The sequence below is a fragment of the Silene latifolia genome, chromosome Y, assembly GCF_048544455.1.
Source record: "Silene latifolia isolate original U9 population chromosome Y, ASM4854445v1, whole genome shotgun sequence".
In the NCBI taxonomy this organism is placed as follows: Eukaryota; Viridiplantae; Streptophyta; class Magnoliopsida; order Caryophyllales; family Caryophyllaceae; genus Silene; species Silene latifolia.
The window spans coordinates 150,491,814-150,512,337 of record NC_133538.1 but is presented as its reverse complement, the minus strand read 5'-3'; positions in this window follow the sequence as shown (position 1 = coordinate 150,512,337).

Sequence of the window (20,524 nt, the reverse complement as noted above, 5' to 3'; positions counted from 1 at the left end):
GGTACTTATCCCATCTACGATGATTTTTGTCGGCGGGAATACGTGGGTTATGAGCACCCTCACCCCTCCTACTTCACTTGGCCCGATGGGAACTACTCGAGAGAGGATGGGAGTATGGTCCGCGGAGGTCTTAACCTCCAACCGGAATACTTTGCGGCCCCTGTTTTTCCCCTAGGGCCGAGCAACGTCCAGAGGGCCATGATGCCCAATGGTTGGGAGTCCGGCCTTATTTTGCTAGTGATGCGGGTGCGTCGGGTTCCGGTGGTTGTTTCACGGGAGGAGATAGCGGCGTGATGAATATGAGTAGTGATTTCACGGGTGGTTTCCCGGGTGTTGGCGGTAGTGGAGGTAATTTTATCTTCAACCCCGAAGATTTGATTCAAGGCTCCGACTTTAATACCGGAGACAACAATGATGAAGATGATGATGATGTGATGGGGTCTTAGTCCCAAGAGGCCGAGTTGATGGCCTATTATTACTCCCTTTTCGATCCAAAGCCTTTGGTATGCTCCTTACATTCAATCCAAATGACAAGTACGATCTCTCCTCTTTATCCAAATTATCTCCTTCACGTTTAATTTTTCGCATGCATTTAGTTGATAAATCATTTAGTTGCATCATATAGGATTGCATTAGATTTCAATTTTGTAATATATTGTCACATTTAGTAATTGCATTCACTTAGCATAATTTGCATTGTCATTTCAATTTTGCATATAGAATAGAGCATGCATTGCATTTTCAAAATAAAAACCAACTAAAAATTGAAAAATGACAAAAACCACCAAAAACATGTTAATTTATTTCACTAATATGCCCTCCCATGTCTATAAATAAGTGTGGGGAGGGCCTAAAAAAAAACAAAAACATGTCTTTTAATTTGTACTCCCTCCACACATTTATTTCCATTTGGAAGTAATGTAAATAAATAAGTGTGGGGAGGGAGTTCTCATATCAAAAACCCAAAAATATGTTTTTTTAATTCTTCAAAACCAATTATCACAAAAATATGTTATTTTCCCTTTGAAAAATCAAAAAAATCAAAAAAATGTTCCTTTCTTTTTCTTATTCACTCCCTATGCTTTTGTCCATTGAGGACAATGTACATCTCAAGTGTGGGGAGGGAAATATCACTCTTGTGAATATTTGTTTATAATTGTAAATATTTATAAACTAGATAAAATGCCTAAAAATTGAAAAATTTCTGAAAAATTCAAAAAAAATTGCATTGTATATATATGTTTTGTCTAACCTTTTGGCTTGGCGCATTGACCACTTGAGGCAAAAAGGAGCTAGAAGACCGCTTGGTATAATCCTTCCTACCTCTTGCTCCTTTTTACTATTCTCTCTTTTTGGTATCTTGGATATTTTGAAGGAGAATGGGAATTTTGTTGCTTTGGGTGTCTCCTTGGGAGACCGTTTGGAATTTTGGTGTTGATGTGCTGCTAGGTTTAGCCAATTTGTTGCACGTTTCATTTCATGTTTGTTTAAATTTCCGCATGCATTTGTTCACATGTAAATACTTGTTGCATTTCTTTCTTTTTGCATTGAGTTTGTAAATAAGTTTTTAAGGAAGAACATGGTCAAAGGAAGGGAACCAAGTACCCCCATGATGAACTAATGTGCCCGGTTGTGCCTTTCCCCTCCTCGTAACTCGCGCCCGTGGCCTCTTAGTTAGCCGAGGAAGGAGGGCCTGACCAATGAGTTTGGACCGATCTTGTGAGACCTAGGGCCGTAGACTAGACCTTTGGCTCGACTTAGCCACTCAAAGGTAAGGGTAGAGCCTCCTAGGGCGGGTACATTCATACCCCGCCCTCATCTAGGTTCGAGAGTAGGTCTCCTCGCGAGGCGTGTCACATCATTACGCATAAGTGTGTCGCATCGTCCTTAGATCATGAAATTGCATTACATTTTTGTGCATATGATTTGAAGCAAAATCAGTTTATATGAATCTCACATAGCCAAATAGCCTTGTTTTATTCCCTACATTGTTTCCCTTTTTGATTCACCCCCTTGAGCTTAGCCCTTTTCATTTGGCAAACCCACCTAAATAGCTACATTCCCATAACCACCCTTCCTTAATCAAGAATTGGTCGGTTTTGTAGTTGTGTTGTAGGAGGTGATTTGGGGCATAGTGATGGATAGTACACATATCCATTTGGGTCGGAACTTGGTATGATTTGGCATTATATATATAAATAAGAGGTTTAAAAAAAAAAAAAAAAAAAAAAAAAAAAAAAAAAAAACGAAAAACAAAATAGAAAAGTGAAAAAGTCATGAAAAATCAAAAAATGAGTTGTATATATTCGTTTGTTGTCAAGAAAAAGAAAAAAAGGCAAGCAACACCCCTACTCATCATTTAAAAGGGTAGAAAAAGCCGTTGCCAAATAAAAGGGGCAAATTGATGTTTTTCCAAAGATGAGTCGGGTTTGCACATTTTTTGCATGGCTTGGGAAACCGAGTCGTTGTTACGGTGTAGACGTTACCGTTTGTTGAAATAAAAGGAGTTTTATCAAATTTTTCCTACTTGAGTTGGGTTTATGCAATTTTTGCATAGTTTTGGTCATCATTGCTATGTTAGGGCATAGACGTGTCTCATGTGTTGCAATAAGAGATGGGAAGTGATGTGTCGACGATTCTTGATTTGAGCCCCACATGTCCAAACGGTGCTTGCACCAATCCCGTTTCGACCTTCTCCTTAGCCCCGTTGTAACCCTTGCTTCATGTTTTGTGCATTTTCCCATTGTTTGCATTTCATTGGACATAGGACGATTTTACACATTAGATTGCGGGCACGTTTTCGCTAGTTGAGTTAGTTGAGTGATTTTGGTTACTATTTGTCACAAAAATCACCTTGTTCTTTCATTGAGTGACGAGTGAAAACCGTGAGGATGTCGTTGCCTTGGTCCCCTTAGTCATGGGTCCTTTGGTCGAATCTTGTGTCGGCCTTGTAATTCTCGGCGGACTTGCCCTTTCTTCCCTTTCCCCGCTCTTGAATTTGTTTCTTGAGCATTGGTCACACAAGGGTTGCTTTTGTCACATTTAGGGGGTCGGCACCTCGATTGGCACTTCTGAGACGGTACTCCCGACCGAGACCATGTTTTGTTGTTTGAAAAATCCGACCACTTAGATGAGGAAAGTGGATCATTTTGTTAGATGCATTCTATTTGTTGATTACGTGCTTTCATGATGAATGTGTCGAAAGTTTTGTAGCAAGACCCAACTTGCCTTGCAATAGGGCACTCTCCCCTCATGGGTGTCAAATTGCGAGTTGAAGGGGCGTTGAGTGCGCTAATACTCGATCGGCTTAAATAGTAGTTTAGTTGAGTGATGCTTATATTGTGCATCCACTCTCTCTATCTATCATAATAATGCTTTGTACATTTGGTTTTGTGACTTACTCGGGGACGAGTAAGGCTTAAGTGTGGGGAGGTTTGATATACGATTAATTCACTTCTAATTCCCTCTTTCTTTTATGCATACCGACTCATATCGAGTCGGTTTCGGGTGTTTTTCCTTGCATTTTGTGCCCAATGCCCGTACTTGTTACCTTGTGCTTCCTTTTGTAGGAAACGACCCAAGTATGGAGAAATCGGGGCAAGAAAGGCACCCCATTGCCTTTACATGAAGAAGAGGTGAAGAAATGGTGAAGAGTGTGTTTTGCCGGCAGACCGGCAGCCGGTCTAGCCACCGGCAAAACACACCCCAGAGAATCACTCAAGTTTTTGAAGAAAAGTTGAAGATCGTGTTTTGCCGGGCACAGCCGGAACCGCCCACCGGTAAAGCACAGCAAGTGGAATTAATTGAAGAATTTGGTGAAAAACAAGCTTGACCTCGCTGCCGGTAGGAGCACCGGCAGCCGGTCAACCGGCATTACGCACCATAAAGAAGAAGAAGAAGTCCTGAAGAAGGTGTTTTGCCGACAGCCAAGAACCGCCCACCGCAAAAAAACAGAGATGCCGGACATTTTAAATCTTTGCACGTTTTGCGGTAGGAGCACCATTGCCGGTGCACCCGCAAAAAACGCAGCAGACGAGATTTGGGCTTTTCTTCCTCTTTTCTTCCTAATCTTGTACAAGCCTATAAATACCCCCTCTTAAACCCTTTTGTACACACAACCCTATATCCAGAATATTTACCCTTTCAAGCTTAAAACTTTGTTAATCTCTTTGTTAATCTTTCCTTAATTAGAGAAGTTCTTCAATCAATTAGTGATTGAATTTGGGTTTGTAAGAAGATTGAAGGATTTCCTTCTTTATTATTTCTATCCAAATTCCTCTTTCACTATTGTGTTGGTATTAATTCTCTCCCTATTTTCATTTGTTTACATTTTGTTCTTCTTTCATGTTTGTTGATTGTTTATGTTAAAATTGTTGTTGTTGTTTGTTTGTTGTTGTTATTTTCATCATTGTTCATCTTTTTATTGTTCATCTTTCCTTTGCTTCTCTTTCATTTGTTCTTCCTTGGATAGTTGTCCTCAAAGACTTAATCTTTGAGTTGATTTGGTTAAAGATTGTGTCTTTAGGTTTAATCAACCTAGTTATTAGATTAAATCATCTTTCTTTACAACTATTGTTGGATTGTTGCATGTTTAGTAGTAAGATTCATCTTCTCACCATGTTCATGACCAAAGTTTGCATCTTTATTGTCTATTTTGCAATTAGGACCATGATTAGTGAGTAGTCCTCCACTAGGGCTCGGTTTGACCCAACATGAGTAATTTCACTAATTGAATTTCATAAAGGCTAATTATTTGGGGAAATTGGTGAGGGTAGGTTAGAGGAATGACTTGGTTTATGGGTTGACTTTTGGGTAGTGTTGACTTACGACCCTTGACCACCAACGAGAGTTGGTTAGGTTGTGATTTGGATACCCGAGATTTGACCCTAGTGTTAACCTTGGTTGAGACCGAAAGGGAGAACCGGGGTAGGACACCTCTAATCTAGCGTTTGAAATCGACCCTCGAGAGAGGGAGTGGGATGACCCGGGAATTGACGGGGCTTATTGACCTTAGCAAATAACCGGACTACCTTGGGAAAATGCATGATTTTGGGGTAGTCGGGTATTGAGTTAGGGATTCCGACCTTCGAACCCGAGAGGGGGGTTGGTGGGTAGTACTAGTGTCCTATTTCGAACCCGAGAGGGGGGTCTTAGGCGAATTAGAGTCGTCACCTCCTCACCTTGCTACCCTTGTGATTAGCCTAGAGATTTGATTGCGTGGAATTACGAATTATTTGGGAAGAACCGAGTCTTAGGTTTTTAATATATTTGATTTACAACCTTTTATTCTATCTTGCTTTTTCTCCTATTTCTATTTAGCTTGCTTTACCTTGTTGTTAGTAGTTCTAGCATAACCTTCTCCCTTTATTGTCGACTTAGCTAAACCATAGAGTTAAAACGATTAGTAGTCTTCCTAGCTCCTTGTGGGATCGACCCTTAATAGTGTACAACGATAAAATCGTGCACTTGCGAGGTATAGCTTGATACCATCAATAGGCGATGAAGAGATTGAGGGAAAGAGTCTCAGATTTTGTGTGTGAAGATGAAGAGGATGAAGATTATGAAGAATATAGGCGGAGAAATTGAGGGAGAAAGGAAAGAGGGAACGGCTGGGTTAATCAGTATGAGATGAACATTGTTAGGGTTTCTATGAGAAGGCTCTAGAGTGTCGTAGAAATAGGCGGGAGTGATTAGGTTAATTAGGGAGTTAGAGTTGGGCTGGGTTAATTAGGGGATCCAAAATAGAATTGGGAGGGGTTAATTGGGTTGGGTTAGTGTAAAAGATGTGGGTCAAGTGGATGGCACAATGAGTAAGTAACAAAATGCAATAAGGACACTATGGTCATTCACCACAAGAAAATTTACTAAATAAGGAAAGAGGGAACAAAACGTGACTATTATCGAAAAGGAAAGAGGGAACTATAGACAGAATTGGAGGGAGTATTATATTATATATTATACTCCCTCCAATTTCATTTATGGTTTCTCTTTTTCTTTTCCTTATTGTTCATTTTTTTCTTTTTTGGACAACTTTGTGTGGTCCAAAATTAATTTGATGTGGGGTCATGTGTATTGTGTGGTCCAAATTGATTTCCTTATTTCTTATGCGAAAAAGAAAGGGGAACAATGAAATTGGAGGAAGTATTATATTAATCTTTTTAATCTTTTTTTCTAAAGTAATTTTCATTTTTTCGATTTTCCTAGTTCATCGTCAAAGTAATTGTAGAAAAAAAAATAGTTTTCTTAGAGTTACGCTTAGACTAACTAGAAATAACTAAAAAAGCTCCTTGTTAAAATAAGTGTTCCGGGTGTAATTCCGGAGCAGGTTTGTTACCACGTAAGCTTGTAGAATGATGACTTTGCTTGACTCTTCCTTTCGGCCTCTCCTGAAACAATGAACAAACTGAGGGCTTGGCTTGGTACCGAGCGAACTCACTCCGACGCTCAAGTCAGTAAACTTAAAAGGGATTAAGTTGTGTGTTACTTGGCAAAGTATATTGTAGAGAGATAAGGGAGTTTATACCAGATTAGTGTGTTTAATTGATTATTTTCGGCCCCTTTCCTCAATGAGGGTTGAGGAGTATTTATATACTTTCACCTTTTGTCACGTAGTGGCCAAGTGGCCAAGTGGCTAGCAGGTGGAAAGACTGTTCTACCCTCGGCCGGGGGACCCATGGCAGGCCGGCGGGCCCTGTTGACTCCATGCCGAGGGGTCTTGGATGTGAGTACGCGGATGTGTATCCTGGCTGGCTAGTTGCCTAGCCGAGACCCAAGTGACAGCCGACAGTCGCGTCGGTTAAAGGCATCTAATACGTTGACTTTCTGTGGATATCTTTGACCTTGCTCAATATGTTGACTCGGTCAGCGGGTGCAGAATATGCCCCATCAATTTGCCCCAGCGTAGTCTATGCCGTGGTATGGACCTTCGATGAGTGTTGAGCGTATTCTGCGTAAGTAAAAATTTCTTCCCCAGCTTCTTCTTCCTCGGCTTGGTTACTGCTCGGCCGTATCGTATCCCCCTCCACATGGATGTGTAAAGGGCATCAAATGTGGAAAAGAAAATGGCGCTGGCCGAGACCGAGGTTGTGAGTGCCGTGTACTTTTGATTGCCCCCGGCCCGGTCTTTGCCAAGCTCGGTTGAGCAATGGGCCGTTTGGCAAGTAGATACCAAGGATCGTGTTGAAGAAGATACGTCGATTGGCATTCTGTCAAGGAGCGTGTTGAAGAAGTTTTGTAACTGTTTGTCGATTGAAATTCCATGGCTGCATGCTTGACACGTGGCTCGGCGTTGATTGGTTGACGCTTCATGGGCTTTGCCCTGATTGGTCCGTTTCATGGGCTTTGCTCTATAAATATAGCAGTTAGCCCCTGATTTTGGCCGCCAAAAATTCACTTTCTCAAAAAAAATTTCTTCTCTCTAGCCTTCTTTGACGAATCTTCTCTCTAGTCTTCAAAGCGTTACTCGGCGTAACACTTTTCTAAGGTAAACAAACAAATTTTTCAACTTTTATTTATTAAGTATTTGTTGTCATGTCTTCTGCTGATGCCGGACCTAGTAATCCTGCGCCGGGGGGCTCCCCGTCGCGCCCTGATGAAGAGGAGGCACTGGTTGTCACCCCGTTAACCATTGGGGGTCCCAGGCCGCTTTCTCCTGAGATTGATCCAAAATATTTGGAGGATTTCGAGGATGATGGTGATGATGTTGATGATGACGGTGATGATGTTGATGATGATGGTGATGATGAGGAAAGGGCTCATTCCGATGAAGAGAGGCCGCATCTCTTGGATCACGGCGACGCCTGTAAGATCGGTCCTGACCGTGCTTGGACGAACAAGTTCGCGATTGTTCAGTTACGAACTTTTTGAACATCATTTCTCCTTCGGCGGGGAGTATAAGATTGTTATTCCTAAAGAGGGTCGGGCCGTCTCTGCCCTACCCCTACCGGGTTGTATCGGCGTATATATCAGACACCTGGAGTATGGGCTCCGGTTTCCTCTGAATGACTACGTCGTTGCCATTATTAAAGCGATGAACGTCGTCGTGGCCCAACTGCATCCGTTGGCCATTAGGACGATTATTGGTTTTGTATGGTTGTATCTTTTCAAAGGGGAGGCCCCAACGGTGAACCTCTTCCGCCGGCTCTACCATCTCAAACCAACTACCCTAGGCGGCCATGGATGGTATAGCATACAAACCGAGCCGGGCTTCGTCACCGTGACCAAGCTGACGTCTTGCAAGGACTGGAGGGGGCAGTGGGTGTACGTTGAGGTTCCGGAGGATTATCCGCTGCCTCGATCCTTCCAGCACCGCGTTAATTTGCGGTGCGAGAGCAAAGGGGAGTATGATAAATACGTCTCTCGGATAAAGCTTAAGATGAATGCCAACAGGGTCCTTCTTAATGAGGACGAAAAACGGGCAATGAGGCTGTTTGAGGCCGAGAGGGATGGGACGCCGAAGGGATGGATGCCCCCGACGCAGATCGTTCTTCAGGATGAGCTGCTCTGCCACGTCGGCCTCATACCGGCCCTCGAACGGGGTGAGTGGGGTCGGTGTGAGGCCCATCTTTGCTTTTTATGCTTCTGTTTTTGAACTTGTGTCATTTCTTTTGCTTAACTCCTGCTTTGTCTCTTTTGCAGACCGATTTGGCCCGGAACTGTCTGCCGAGACCCTCAAGAGGTTAGGACTTGACAAGGACGGAAAAGTTGTTGATTTGCATCCTAAGGCCGCGACACGTGATCGCAGACCGGCCCCAAACGACCTTATGGATCAGCAGTTGAAGGTTTTGGATGCGGGGGCGGCTCGAGAGGAAGATCGCCGGTAACGTGCCGCGCCGAAAGCCAAGAGCAATGTCTACGGCGGCGACGGCGTCAACTTCAGTTCAACCTTCAATCCCTGCAGTCCAAAAGGAGAAGGTGGTGGTCGTTGTTGATGTCGAAGATGAGGTCACCGTTGCAGAGGAATCTCCTCTTTTACGTAAGAGAAAAGAGACAGCGTCTGCTGCTGTCGCTGCTACTGCTACCGAGGCCGGCAAAGAAATGGGTCCTCCAACCAAGAAGGCCAAGCCTGGTACAGATCTAACCTGTGGCTCAGATTTAGCTGGTTCATTAGGCGTTCCTGATGACAGGCTATCTGGTATGTCAATAAATGTTGACATGGATGCTTTGTCCGAATTTTTTGTAGATCAACCGCCGCCGTCTACCGGTCCCTCTGAATGGCTATTAGAGAAGCCTAATACGTTGACTTGCTGTGGATATCTTTGATCTTGCTCAATATGTTGACTCGGTCAGCGGGTGCAGAATATGCCCCATCAATTTGCCCCCAGCGTAGTCTATGTCGTGGTATGGACCTTCGATGAGTGTTGAGCGTATTCTGCGTAAGTAAAAATTTCTTCCCCGGCTTCTTCTTCCTCGGCTTGGTTCTGCTCAGGCCGTACCGTATCCTCTGTGGGCATGGATGTGTAAAGGGTATCAAATGTGGAAAAGAAAATGGCGATGGCCGAGACCGAGGTTGTGAGTGCCGTGCCGGTGCTGCCACGCTCGGTTGAACAGCGGGCCGTTTGGCAAGTAGATACCAAGGATCGTGTTGAAGAAGATACGTCGATTGGCATTCTGTCAAGGAGCGTGTTGAAGAAGTTTGTGCAGACGGGTGATAAGAATGCTGCCGTCGTCTCCTCCTCCCCGAAGCCTTCCCCCACCCAGATTAGGAAGATGCTGGCGAAGTGGGCTGACGTGGCCGGTGCTCACATTATGGAGCAAGAAAAGGTCATGGCTGAAGCTGCTCCTGCGCTTGAACGGCTTAGGCTTGAGCTTGATGCTTCTAAGCAAGAGGCCGAGAAGGCGAAGAAGGACTTTCAGGCCGCCGAAAATGATTTCCTCGCTGAGCGAAAGCTCAGGGACGATGCTGAGAAGGCGGTCCTAGCCGAGAGGGCCAAGGTTGAGGCTGCGGAGGCTGACGCCGCTAAGCTGCGGGAGGAGCGGGACAAGCTTCAGCCTGCTTTCAACTTTGCTATTAAGAAGAGGGAAGAATGGAAGTCTCTGTATTTGGCTCAGTCGAAGGCACACAGGAACACAAGGTCTATCCTCGCCCAGAGGGAGGAGGACATTGAGACGCTCCAAACTGACATCATCCCTAACATGTGCGCCCAATACTGGGACCAGGCCGAAGAAGCTACCAGGGAAGTAATCAGAGAGCTCTTTCCTGACGGCTCCTTCCCGTGGCAAAAATTTGACCAGCTGCTTGATGATAAGGCGCGGGCTGCTGAGCAAAAGGTCATGGGGAGGCAGAGGCGAAGAAAGCCGCCGAGGAGGTCAAAGAAGGCGGCCCATCTTTGAAAAGGTGAAGGCGGCCGAGGGAGGAAGCCGAGAGGGCAAAGGCAGGTGAAGCCGCCAAGTCGGCTCGGGTCGCCCACCGATGGTGATGCTGCTATCTGCTGCTGATGGCGAGCGAAGCAGGCATAGGGAGACGGCGGTCGTCATCGATTCACCCGCATCTCGGATAGCTTCACTGTCGGGGCCAACTATTGAGCCTTTCCTCCCTGCCATCTTTTGGCACTTAATGTCTTATGTCCGTAACCTTTTCTTTGTTCCTTCTCTTTTTGTAAACTCTTGGTAGGTTGTGTTTAGGCTATCCCAATAGGGACGGCCGTCGACTTCTTTCTTGTATTACACCAAATACTTTAATAAGAGTTTGTTTATTTTGCCTCCCGGCTTGGCGAGGTCTTTATCTCATTTTCTTCTGAGTTGTCTTCTTTCGTTATTAATTGAGCGCTTTTTCCCGTTTCTACCTTCGGCTTGGCCGAGGCAGTTAGAATGCGTATCTCAACTGTACTTAACGTTTTTAAACATGTTGGCGTGTCGGTCGCTTCCTCCACCGCCCGAGGCGGTCAGATTTGCGGTTCCCAACCGCCGTTGTGAACATGTTAGCGTATCGGTCGTTGTGTCCCCGTCACTCTCGGTCTGGCCGAGGCAATCGGGGTTCTGGCGACAAATGTTCGTATCTGTAGACGTGTTGATCGCTTCCTCTTTCACTCTCGGTCCGGCCGAGGCATCCGATTTGCGTTTCTCAACCGTACTTATACGTTCCTAAGCATGTTGGTCGTTGTGGCGAGTAACAACTGCTGTGGGCAAGTCGCGTTTCCCTCGTCACTCCCGGCTTTGGCCGAGGCAACCGAGTTTACGTTTTGACTGCTTTCCGTATCTATAGACATATTGATCGCTTCCTCTGCCACCCCCGGATTGGCCGGGGCAGTCAGTTGCGTCTCAACAGTGCTTATACGCTTTTGTACTTCGGGAGTGACTGCCTGGCTTTGGCCGCGGCGTCTACTTTGGTAGGACTATGGAGGGGGATTCTTCATTTTGATGGAAAACTTGGAACACTTTTCATTAGATATAATCATGCGTTGGGGTGCCCACAACGGTCTCAGACACCTCTGCCGCTATATGAAGTATTTTCTAAGGTTGTCGGTGTTCCAGTGGCTCATTAGAGGCACATCCTCCATGTCTGTCAGCCGGTATGTACCCGGCCTCATTTCTTCAACCACTTTGTAGGGTCCTTCCCAGTTGGCCGTCATCTTGCCATGGATGTTTCCTTTGTTGGTGGCGGCCGACTTTCTTAGGACTAGATCTCCTACTCTTAAGTCCCTTTTGTGGACCCTTCGGCTGTAGGCTCTTCTCATTCTGTTTTGGTAGACGGCTAAGTTGAGCCGTGCCGTGTCTCGACTTTCTTCGACCAGTCTAGGAGGCTTTCGGCCCTCCTCATTTTCGATCAAGGTTAAAGGTTTGCGTTCTGAATGTCGGCATCGATGCTTCAATTGGTAGGACGGCTTCAGACCCATAGACAAGGTGGAATGGACTGTATCCCGTTGCTTCTTTTTCCGTGGTTCTAAGGGACCACAGGACGCCGGGTAGTTCATCAGCCCACCTTCCCTTTAGATCTTCAACCTTCTTTTTCAGCCCGTTTAGGATTGTTTTATTAGCTGCCTCCGCCTGCCCGTTGCTCTGAGGGTGGCAGACGGAGGAGTATGCAAACTTGATACCGAGTTCTTCTAGCCAGTTCATCACCGTGTCACTCCAAAACTCAAGGCCGTGGTCAAATACCATGACTTGGGGTAACCCAAAACGAGTTATGACGTTCTCCCAAATCACCTTTCTTACGGCCGCTGTGGTCTTGGCGTGCATGCTGCGACGCCGACCCATTTGGTGAAGTAATCAACGGCGACGATCAGGTACTTCCTTCCTCCAGAGGCCGTCGGAAATGGCCCTAATAAATCCATCCCCCACTGTGCAAATGGTAGGGGGCTAAGTACTGGCTGCAAGTCTCGGGAAGGTGCATGTATCACCGGAGCATGCATCTGACAATTCTTGCACTTCTTGGTCTTAGTTCTGGAATCTTCAAGCATGGTAGGCCAGAAGTAGCCGGCTCGGAGAGCTTTGTGGGCTAGCGTTCTTGCCCCCATGTGATGTCCACAGATGCCTTCGTGAATCTCTCAGTCGAGATGAGTTCCGCGTCCGGGGCCGACACATTTCAAAAGTGGTCTTATCACAGACCTTCTGTATAGTTCTCCTTCGAACACCAAGTATCTTGCGGCGATCCTCTTTATCTTCTGAGAGAGACTGCGGTCCCCCGGTAACTCTTTTGTTAGTTTGTATTTCATTATCGGAGTCATCCACGTCATCTCGGCTTCTATGTCGCCCACCATGCCGATGGTCTCAGTGATGCTTTTAGCATTCCCGATATCCACCAAAGACGGTTGGTGACATTCTTGATGGTTGAACTGGCCGATTTGAGAGAGCGTCGGCTCGGTTGTTCTCAAACCTGGGGATGCATTGGATTTGGAAATATTTTAATTTTGCAGTGTCAGCTTTTACTCTTTCCAGGTATCTTACCATCCCATCGTCTCGAGCCTCATACTCTCCTCGATTTGGTTAGTCACCAATAGTGAGTCCGACTTCAACACAATGTGTTCCGCCCCGCACTCTAGCTAGCTCGACTCCGATTATCACCGCCTCGTATTCGGATTCGTTGTTTGAGGCCGAGAAGGTAAATTTCAAGGTATACTCAAACTCGTCCCGTTTGGGGATGATAAGGATGCCGCTCCTGAGCTGTTTGTAGATGACCCGTCGGTATATACATCCCATACGCCGGCCGGATTCTTCTTGGTATGTGCACTCGGCCATGAAGTCTGCAAGTGCCTGCCCCTTTATCGAGGGCCTCGGCCTGTATTGAATGCCGAAGCCGGATAGCTCTACTGCCCATTTGATGAGCCTGCCGGATTGTTCAAATTTTTTTAATGTTTTCTCCAATGGTTGGTCGGTTAAGACCGTCACGGGATGCTTGCGTCGAAGTAAGGTTTCATTTCCTTGCGGCAACGACGATGACAAAGAAAGGCGCTTTTTCAATCGATGGGTAATTTCTCTCGGCGGGTAGCGATGTATGGTGACAAAGTAGATTGGGTGTTGCTTTGCTTGTCTTCTTCTCGATGATTACGGCCGACCGTGGCCGAGGTAATCGCTATGTATAGATATAGCGTCTCCCCGGATCGGCCCAGACAGGGTCGGGAGAGTTTGAAGATGAGCTTTCGATTGCACTGAAAGCTGTGCTCTGTTCCTCCCCCACCAAGTCTTTATTCCCCTTCAACACTTTGAAGAATGGGGTGCTTTTTTCGGCTGACCGAGAGATGAAACGGGCGAGAGCCGCCATCCTCCCGGTCAACATCATAACCTCTTTTCGATTCCTCGGCTCCGGTAGGTCCAGTATTGCTTGGACTTTCTCTGGATTGGCATCAATTCCCCAGCGCCGACAAGTACGCCGAGGAACTTACCTGGCCGGACACCGAAGTTGCATTTCATTGGGTTAAGTTTCATCTTGTATTTCCTTAGTGAACAAAATGTTTCGCTCAAGTCGGCCAAGTGCTCATTGTCGGACTTGTTTTTTACAATAGCATCATCGACGTAAGCCTCGATGTTTCGCCCTTTTTTATCTTGAAACACTTTGTCCACCAGCCTAGTGTAAGTTGCGCCAGCGTTTTTCAAACCGAACGGCATCATTTTATACATGTATGTGCCGTGTATGGTGATGAATGCGCACTTAGGCATGTCTTCTTGACCATGAATACCTGATGGTACCCGAGAAGGCGTCGAGCAGGCTCAGCATAGTGTAGCCTGCCGTTGCATCTATTAAACTATCTATTCGAGGCAAGGGATAGCAATCTTTAGGGCATGCTTTATTAAGATTTATAAAATCAACACACATCCTCCACCCCCCTGATGACTTCTTCACCATTACAACATTTGCTAGCCACTCAGGGTAAGTACAAGGCATGATAAAGCCCGCCTCTAATAGTTTATATACCTCGGCCTTGATGGCGTCATCCTTTTCGGCCGAGGAGTTCCTCATCTTCTGCTTGACAGGGCGAGCGTTGGAGAGTACGTTCAGCTTGTGAACGATCACCTCTCGGCTCACGCCTGGCATCTCGGCGGCTGAGTACGCGAAGACGTTTTTGTTCTTTCTCGGCGGGTCTAGGAGGTCGGCTCGAACTTTGGCTCCGTGCCGACACCAAGCGATTCTGCACGGTGCGTCTGGGTCAATCTCCACTTGCTCGGTCTCGGCTCCCTCGACCATGCTGACGTTGTTGGTGCTCATCGGATCACCCTCCTGTCGTAAGGATGGGTTCTTCCCCTTCTTTGATTTCTTCGCCACTTTGAGGGATTGCATGTTACACCCTATGGCAGATATTTGGACATTGATAACTTCGTCTCTCTCGTCCTTTGAGACGAGCTTTTGTGCTTCCCCCCGGTCCGAGACATACATCAGTGTCAGGGCCCGGATGGACATTACAGCATCGGCCTCGCTCAAAGTAACCCGGCCTATCAGAACATTGTAGGCGGACGAACCATCAATGACCACGAACTCAGATAAAACGTTCTTGGCCGCATCCGCCTCGCCGAACATCACCGGCAACCTGATTGACCCCAGGGGTACCAGGCGGCCCAGAGAAGCCGTACGGTGGGTTGATGCGGGGACTCGGTCCTCAATCTTGACCGAGGTTGAGGAAGCATTCCCCGAACATGATGTTTGTGTAGGCGCTGTATCACTCAGGCACCTCTTAACCAAGTGGTTGGATATGTCCAGGTGGACTACCAGCGGGTCGCTGTGCGGGGCTACGACTCCTTCGTAGTCTTTCTTTCCGATGGTTATATCGGGGACGGTGGAAGCGGGGACTGCTGTGGTGGGCACAAAGTTGATGGCTTGGTAAAGCTCATTTAGGTGCCGTTTGTGCCCATTAGCCGATCCTCCGTTCTCGTTTCCTCCGATAACCACCCGGATCACTCCCATCCTCTGGAATACTGATTTCCTGTTCGCCCCGTCGGAGCTCGTTTCCGGGGGCCCAGCTACGTACTTGCTGAGGGCCCCCTTCCGGATCAGCTCCTCGATGGCGTTCTTCAGATGCCGACAGTCATCGGTCTTATGGCCGGGCTGGCCGTGGTAATCGCAAAATTGGTTTGCGTCGCCCTCCGCCCTCGTCTTGGGGGGTCTTGCCCACTTCTGCCCTTCATTCTTGCTCAGGGCATAGACCTCGGCCGGTGATTTGACCAGAGGGGTGAGACCGTGATACCTCTTCTGGGTGTATGGTCCCGAAACCCCCCTCGGCGCCCGCCGAGCTCTGTTTCCTGTTAGATCTTTCAGGTCGTGACCTATTCATGTCACGGCGACCTTTATCAGTATTCTCCCGGTGGCTCCTCTTTTCCTGGTGCCCAGCTTCACTGTGGCCTACCCAGGTCTTGTGGTAATCCTCCACCTTTACGGCTTGGTCCGCCATCTTTCTGGCGGAGTCCAGGTTGAGGACCTCGCACTTGATCAGCTCATTTTTGAGCTCGCCTTTCGGGAGGCCTTTCATCAGTGAGAAGGCCGCCAGTTCGGTGTTCAGCTCGCGGATCTGCTGAGCTTTTGCATCGAACCTCTTCACATAGCTTCGTAGAGACTCGTCCTCCCCCTGTCGGATAGTGAGCAGATCCGATGTCTCCACGACCCTTCTCCTGTTGCAGGCGTACTGGGCTATGAAGTTATCCCTTAGGTTGGCGTAGCAGTATAGCGAACCGTTAGGCATCCCCTTGTACCAACTCTGGGCCATCCCGTGCAGGGTTGTTGGGAAGACTCGGCACCATACCTCATCAGGCTGTTCCCATACCGACATGTAAGACTCGAAAGCCTCGGCGTGGTCGGTAGGGTCACTGTCCCCTTTGTATGATAGGGACGGCAGCTTCAGTTTGGTCGGCACGGAGACTCCGAGGACATAGGCACTGAGGAGCTGTCTGACCATGTGTCAAATGACACGCGGCGATCGGCTCCTCGCAACCCTTGTCCGGCTTCTCTCCCCGTGGCGGGAAGGGCTTCTTGTTGTCTGACTTTGGAGAGTCGGACTTCTTTCTTCATTTCTTCGGGGGTGGCCTCGTTGTTGCCGCGGCGACGCTGTCCTCCCGCGAGGTGGGGAAGGACTTTGGTCCTTGCCATCGACACCACGGGCACCGCCGGCGTCCTTGCATGCTCAGCTCCTTGTATTGCTTCGGTCAAGTTGATCGGAGTCACTTTATGGGCCCTGGTCACTGCGGGTGTCTTTGCTGCCACCGCCCGTCGTTGCGGCGGGGGTGATCGGCGTATTACCCATCGGTCCAGGAACAACTTGATTTGGCTTGCGCATCGACCACATGTCCCATGACAAAGTGACTTGGCCGTAGGCGGCGGTGTTTCTGGTAGTATGGGCATCCCGTACGCCGGTTGAATGACTCGGCCGGTGGGGATCGCCCAATCTCGAATATGGATCGTGTCATCCGATTGAATGCGCTTAAGTAAAATCACAATTACTTCTTGTTGCTTTGACATCTTCTTAGCTTGCTGGGTGGGTTTTGTTTTGTGTTGTTTTTTTTTTTGTAAGGGATTTTGACTAGCTTTTAGTATGTTACCCCACAGACGGCGCCAATTGTTCCGGGTGTAATTCCGGAGCAGGTTTGTTACCACGTAAGCTTGTAGAATGATGACTTTGCTTGACTCTTCCTTTCGGCCTCTCCTGAAACAATGAACAAACTGAGGGCTCGGCTTGGTACCGAGCGAACTCACTCCGACGCTCAAGTCAGTAAACTTAAAAGGGATTAAGTTGTGTGTTACTTGGCAAAGTATATTGTAGAGAGATAAGGGAGTTTATACCAGATTAGTGTGTTTAATTGATTATTTTCGGCCCCTTTCCTCAATGAGGGTTGAGGAGTATTTATAGACTTTCACCTTTTGTCACGTAGTGGCCAAGTGGCCAAGCGGCTAGCAGGTGGAAAGACTGTTCTACCCTCGGACGGGGGACCCATGGCAGGCCGGCGGGCCCTGTTGACTCCATGCCGAGGGGTCTTGGATGTGAGTACGCGGATGTGTATCCCGGTGGCTAGTTGCCTGCCGAGACCCAGTGACAGCCGACAGTGCGCGTAGGGTTAGGGTCTAATACGTTGACTTGCTGTGGATATCTTTGACCTTGCTCAATATGTTGACTCGGTCAGCGGGTGCAGAATATGCCCCATCAATAAGAAATGTTTTCTTAAAATTAGAGCAAACTAATTCTAATTTTAAAGTTTTACAAATGTTTTTCAATTTTTCAATATTACATTAATTTTAAAAATCTACAAACTTTTAAAGTTTTGTTTGACATTCATAATTATTTTCATTTTAAAATAAACAAATAAATGTTACATTATCACGTAATGATTCAAAACAACGGAAAATTACATTTAATCATAGAGTCGAACGATCTTACTATCCGGATCACGGGTTTAACAACATTGTTTGGAAGTTGGAACACTTATGTCAGTATTAGTGCCTTAATGGCACAACTTAGGTTCTAATGATCTACGAAGTATAAAGTTGGGTCTAACACTTATTGCACAAATTGGTCGTGAAAATTGACATGCAAAAGATAAACATAAAATCCTATGGAAGACGGGCACTATCCGTCACAAGCTGAAGACGGATAGTGTCACTCTCACAAGATGCAAGTGGCAATATCCATGGGTGCTCCATTTTCCCTCCCACTTGCCAACCCACTTGCTTTATTATGAGAGATTTTCAGCTTGTGACGGATATTGTCCGTCACAAGCAAGACGATTTATAAGATAAATATAAGTCAACTAAGATGTTTTGTGAACTTTGAATTGAGTGGGTGATATTTAACATCCTTTAATCAGTTACATATTACTAATAATTATGGATTACTTTCAACTGTTCTATTGTAGACGGACACTATTCGTCTAAATCTGTAGACGGATAGTAATCCTCTCACAAAATGTAAGTGCGAGGAGGGCAAGCGGGGTATCCATTTCCCGTCCACTCGCACTATCCACTCTCATTTTATGAGAGGAACTCTGATATCTACAACTTTAGACAGATAGTGTCCGTCTAAAGTGAGAATTTGTGTACTTTCAAAAAGTACCACTTTGGATTATAGAGGAGTCAATGACAGCAATAAATCAACAGTGTCTCAATATGAAAATGATCCTTCATTTTTTGCTACCTTCATTAAAACAGAGGTATTTGTCTTAATATTAAAATGGGTCATCTTATTCTTTCAATATGAATATATTTGACCCATCTTAAATTTAAGATGAATATACCCGTCTTAAACGAGAATTTGCCCATATTTTGAGTCAACCAAGCTATATACGAGTGCTAGTTTTTAAATGCTTTGCAGACTTTGAGCAGAGCCGTACATTTGTAACTTGTAAGTCAAGCCCGAGAGACCGAGACCATTCAGGCTCAAACTCAAATCAACACGCTTACTGATGAGCTCCTATTTTTACATATAATTGGCATCATTTGGAGCTCATTTGGTAGCATTTGGTAACGGTTTTAGGCAATTCTAGCATTATTTGACCAATTTCGAGTGCTTTATCATTTAGCAAGGTTTTCTAGTGAAGAATGAGGTGCCAAGAGACCAAGAGGAGCATCAAAGGAAGGGTGAAGAACAAGCATTGAAGAAACATCATGAAAAAGCCTTCCAAGGATCAAGCAAGCAACGATTGAAAAACGCACTCCAGCAGCTTTCTCGCACGGTGCGAGTTTCCTGCTCCCATTTCTCGCACCGTGCGAGTTTTCTGGGTTCTACTCCGTTTTGTATTACGGGCTTCTCCCATGTTAAGCCCACGGTTATTAGGTTATGTTAGACTATATATAGTGTGTTTTCCTCTAGGTTAACACATGTTATGCTTACTTTAATTAATCAAGTTGTAATTTTGGGAATTATTCATCTTTTGATTGGGTTTAGATCGACTATGGAGAACTAATCTCCTCTTCTTAATCCGGCTCAAAGGTGTAATCTTTGGTTGTAAGACTACTTAATTTTTCCTTAATTTTCATTATCATTGTTAATCCTTTGTGTTTATTGATTGAATTTTGGAAACCTTGTTTAAATTGAGTAATTAAGTGTGATTTCCTTGTTGTTTAATTAATCAAGTTCCTTAATTTATTGTTGTTGGGATTATTAAGTGTGATTTCCTTGTAATCTCATCTTTGCAACACCTTGTTATTATGCTAATGAATGTGATTTCTTCTTGGCTTAATTAGCAAGTAAAGGGTTAACTTGTAATTAGGCATTAATCGTGTTTTCATTGTGTCTAATTACCCTTATTGAATCTCTAATGCTTTTATCTTCTTATTAATCGAACCAATGTATGTGATTTCTACTTGGTAGGATTGATAAGTTGGGTTATTTGATTAAGTGTGATTTCCTTGTCATTTAACCATTATTAAGGAGATTTAGGAGAATAATCTCCACAATAAGGTGATAATATTTAATCAAAGGATTGATCTTGTGGTTTACTAACCAAATTGTCTCACTTTATTGAGTCGGATTAAGTCTCTCTTAAACTTGATAAATTTCCATCTTAGAACTTGTTTGTTTGATTACTTGTTACACACTCTTGTTTGAATTTCCTTTTGTTGTCTTGAAAACCAAACCAACCCTCCCCTCCTTTTTACATACTTGTTAATTTGTCACAATTGTTCTAGTTGCTCTTTTAAATTCACCATTGCAAAACCCGCTTCTCTTGGGTTCGATCCCATTGCTTGCTAGTTTAGAATTAGTATTGATTAGTACGTATTGTGGTATATAAATTGTTAATTTGACCATCTTGAATAGCGACGTTTTAGGCGTGTCACTTACCTCCCAGTAAGTGGATTATACATCTGATGTATTACCACCAATTGCTTATTTTTTGAGCATTACGATAAAGTTTTCGAGTTTTGTTTTAAAGTTTCTGAGTTTTACTATAAAGTTTTTGAGTTCATTCAGTTAGACATTAAGCTCAAAAAATTACAATAACTCAAAAACATTACATATAACTATATAAGCTCAGTTAAATTTAAGTTTTGAAGGCAAAAAATTAAAATGTAACTTATAAACTTTAAAAAGCTCAGAAAAAATACACGTAAGCTCAAAAACTAATGAGGTTCTGAGGTATTACATCCGATGTATGTTCCTATTTCTCCTTACCT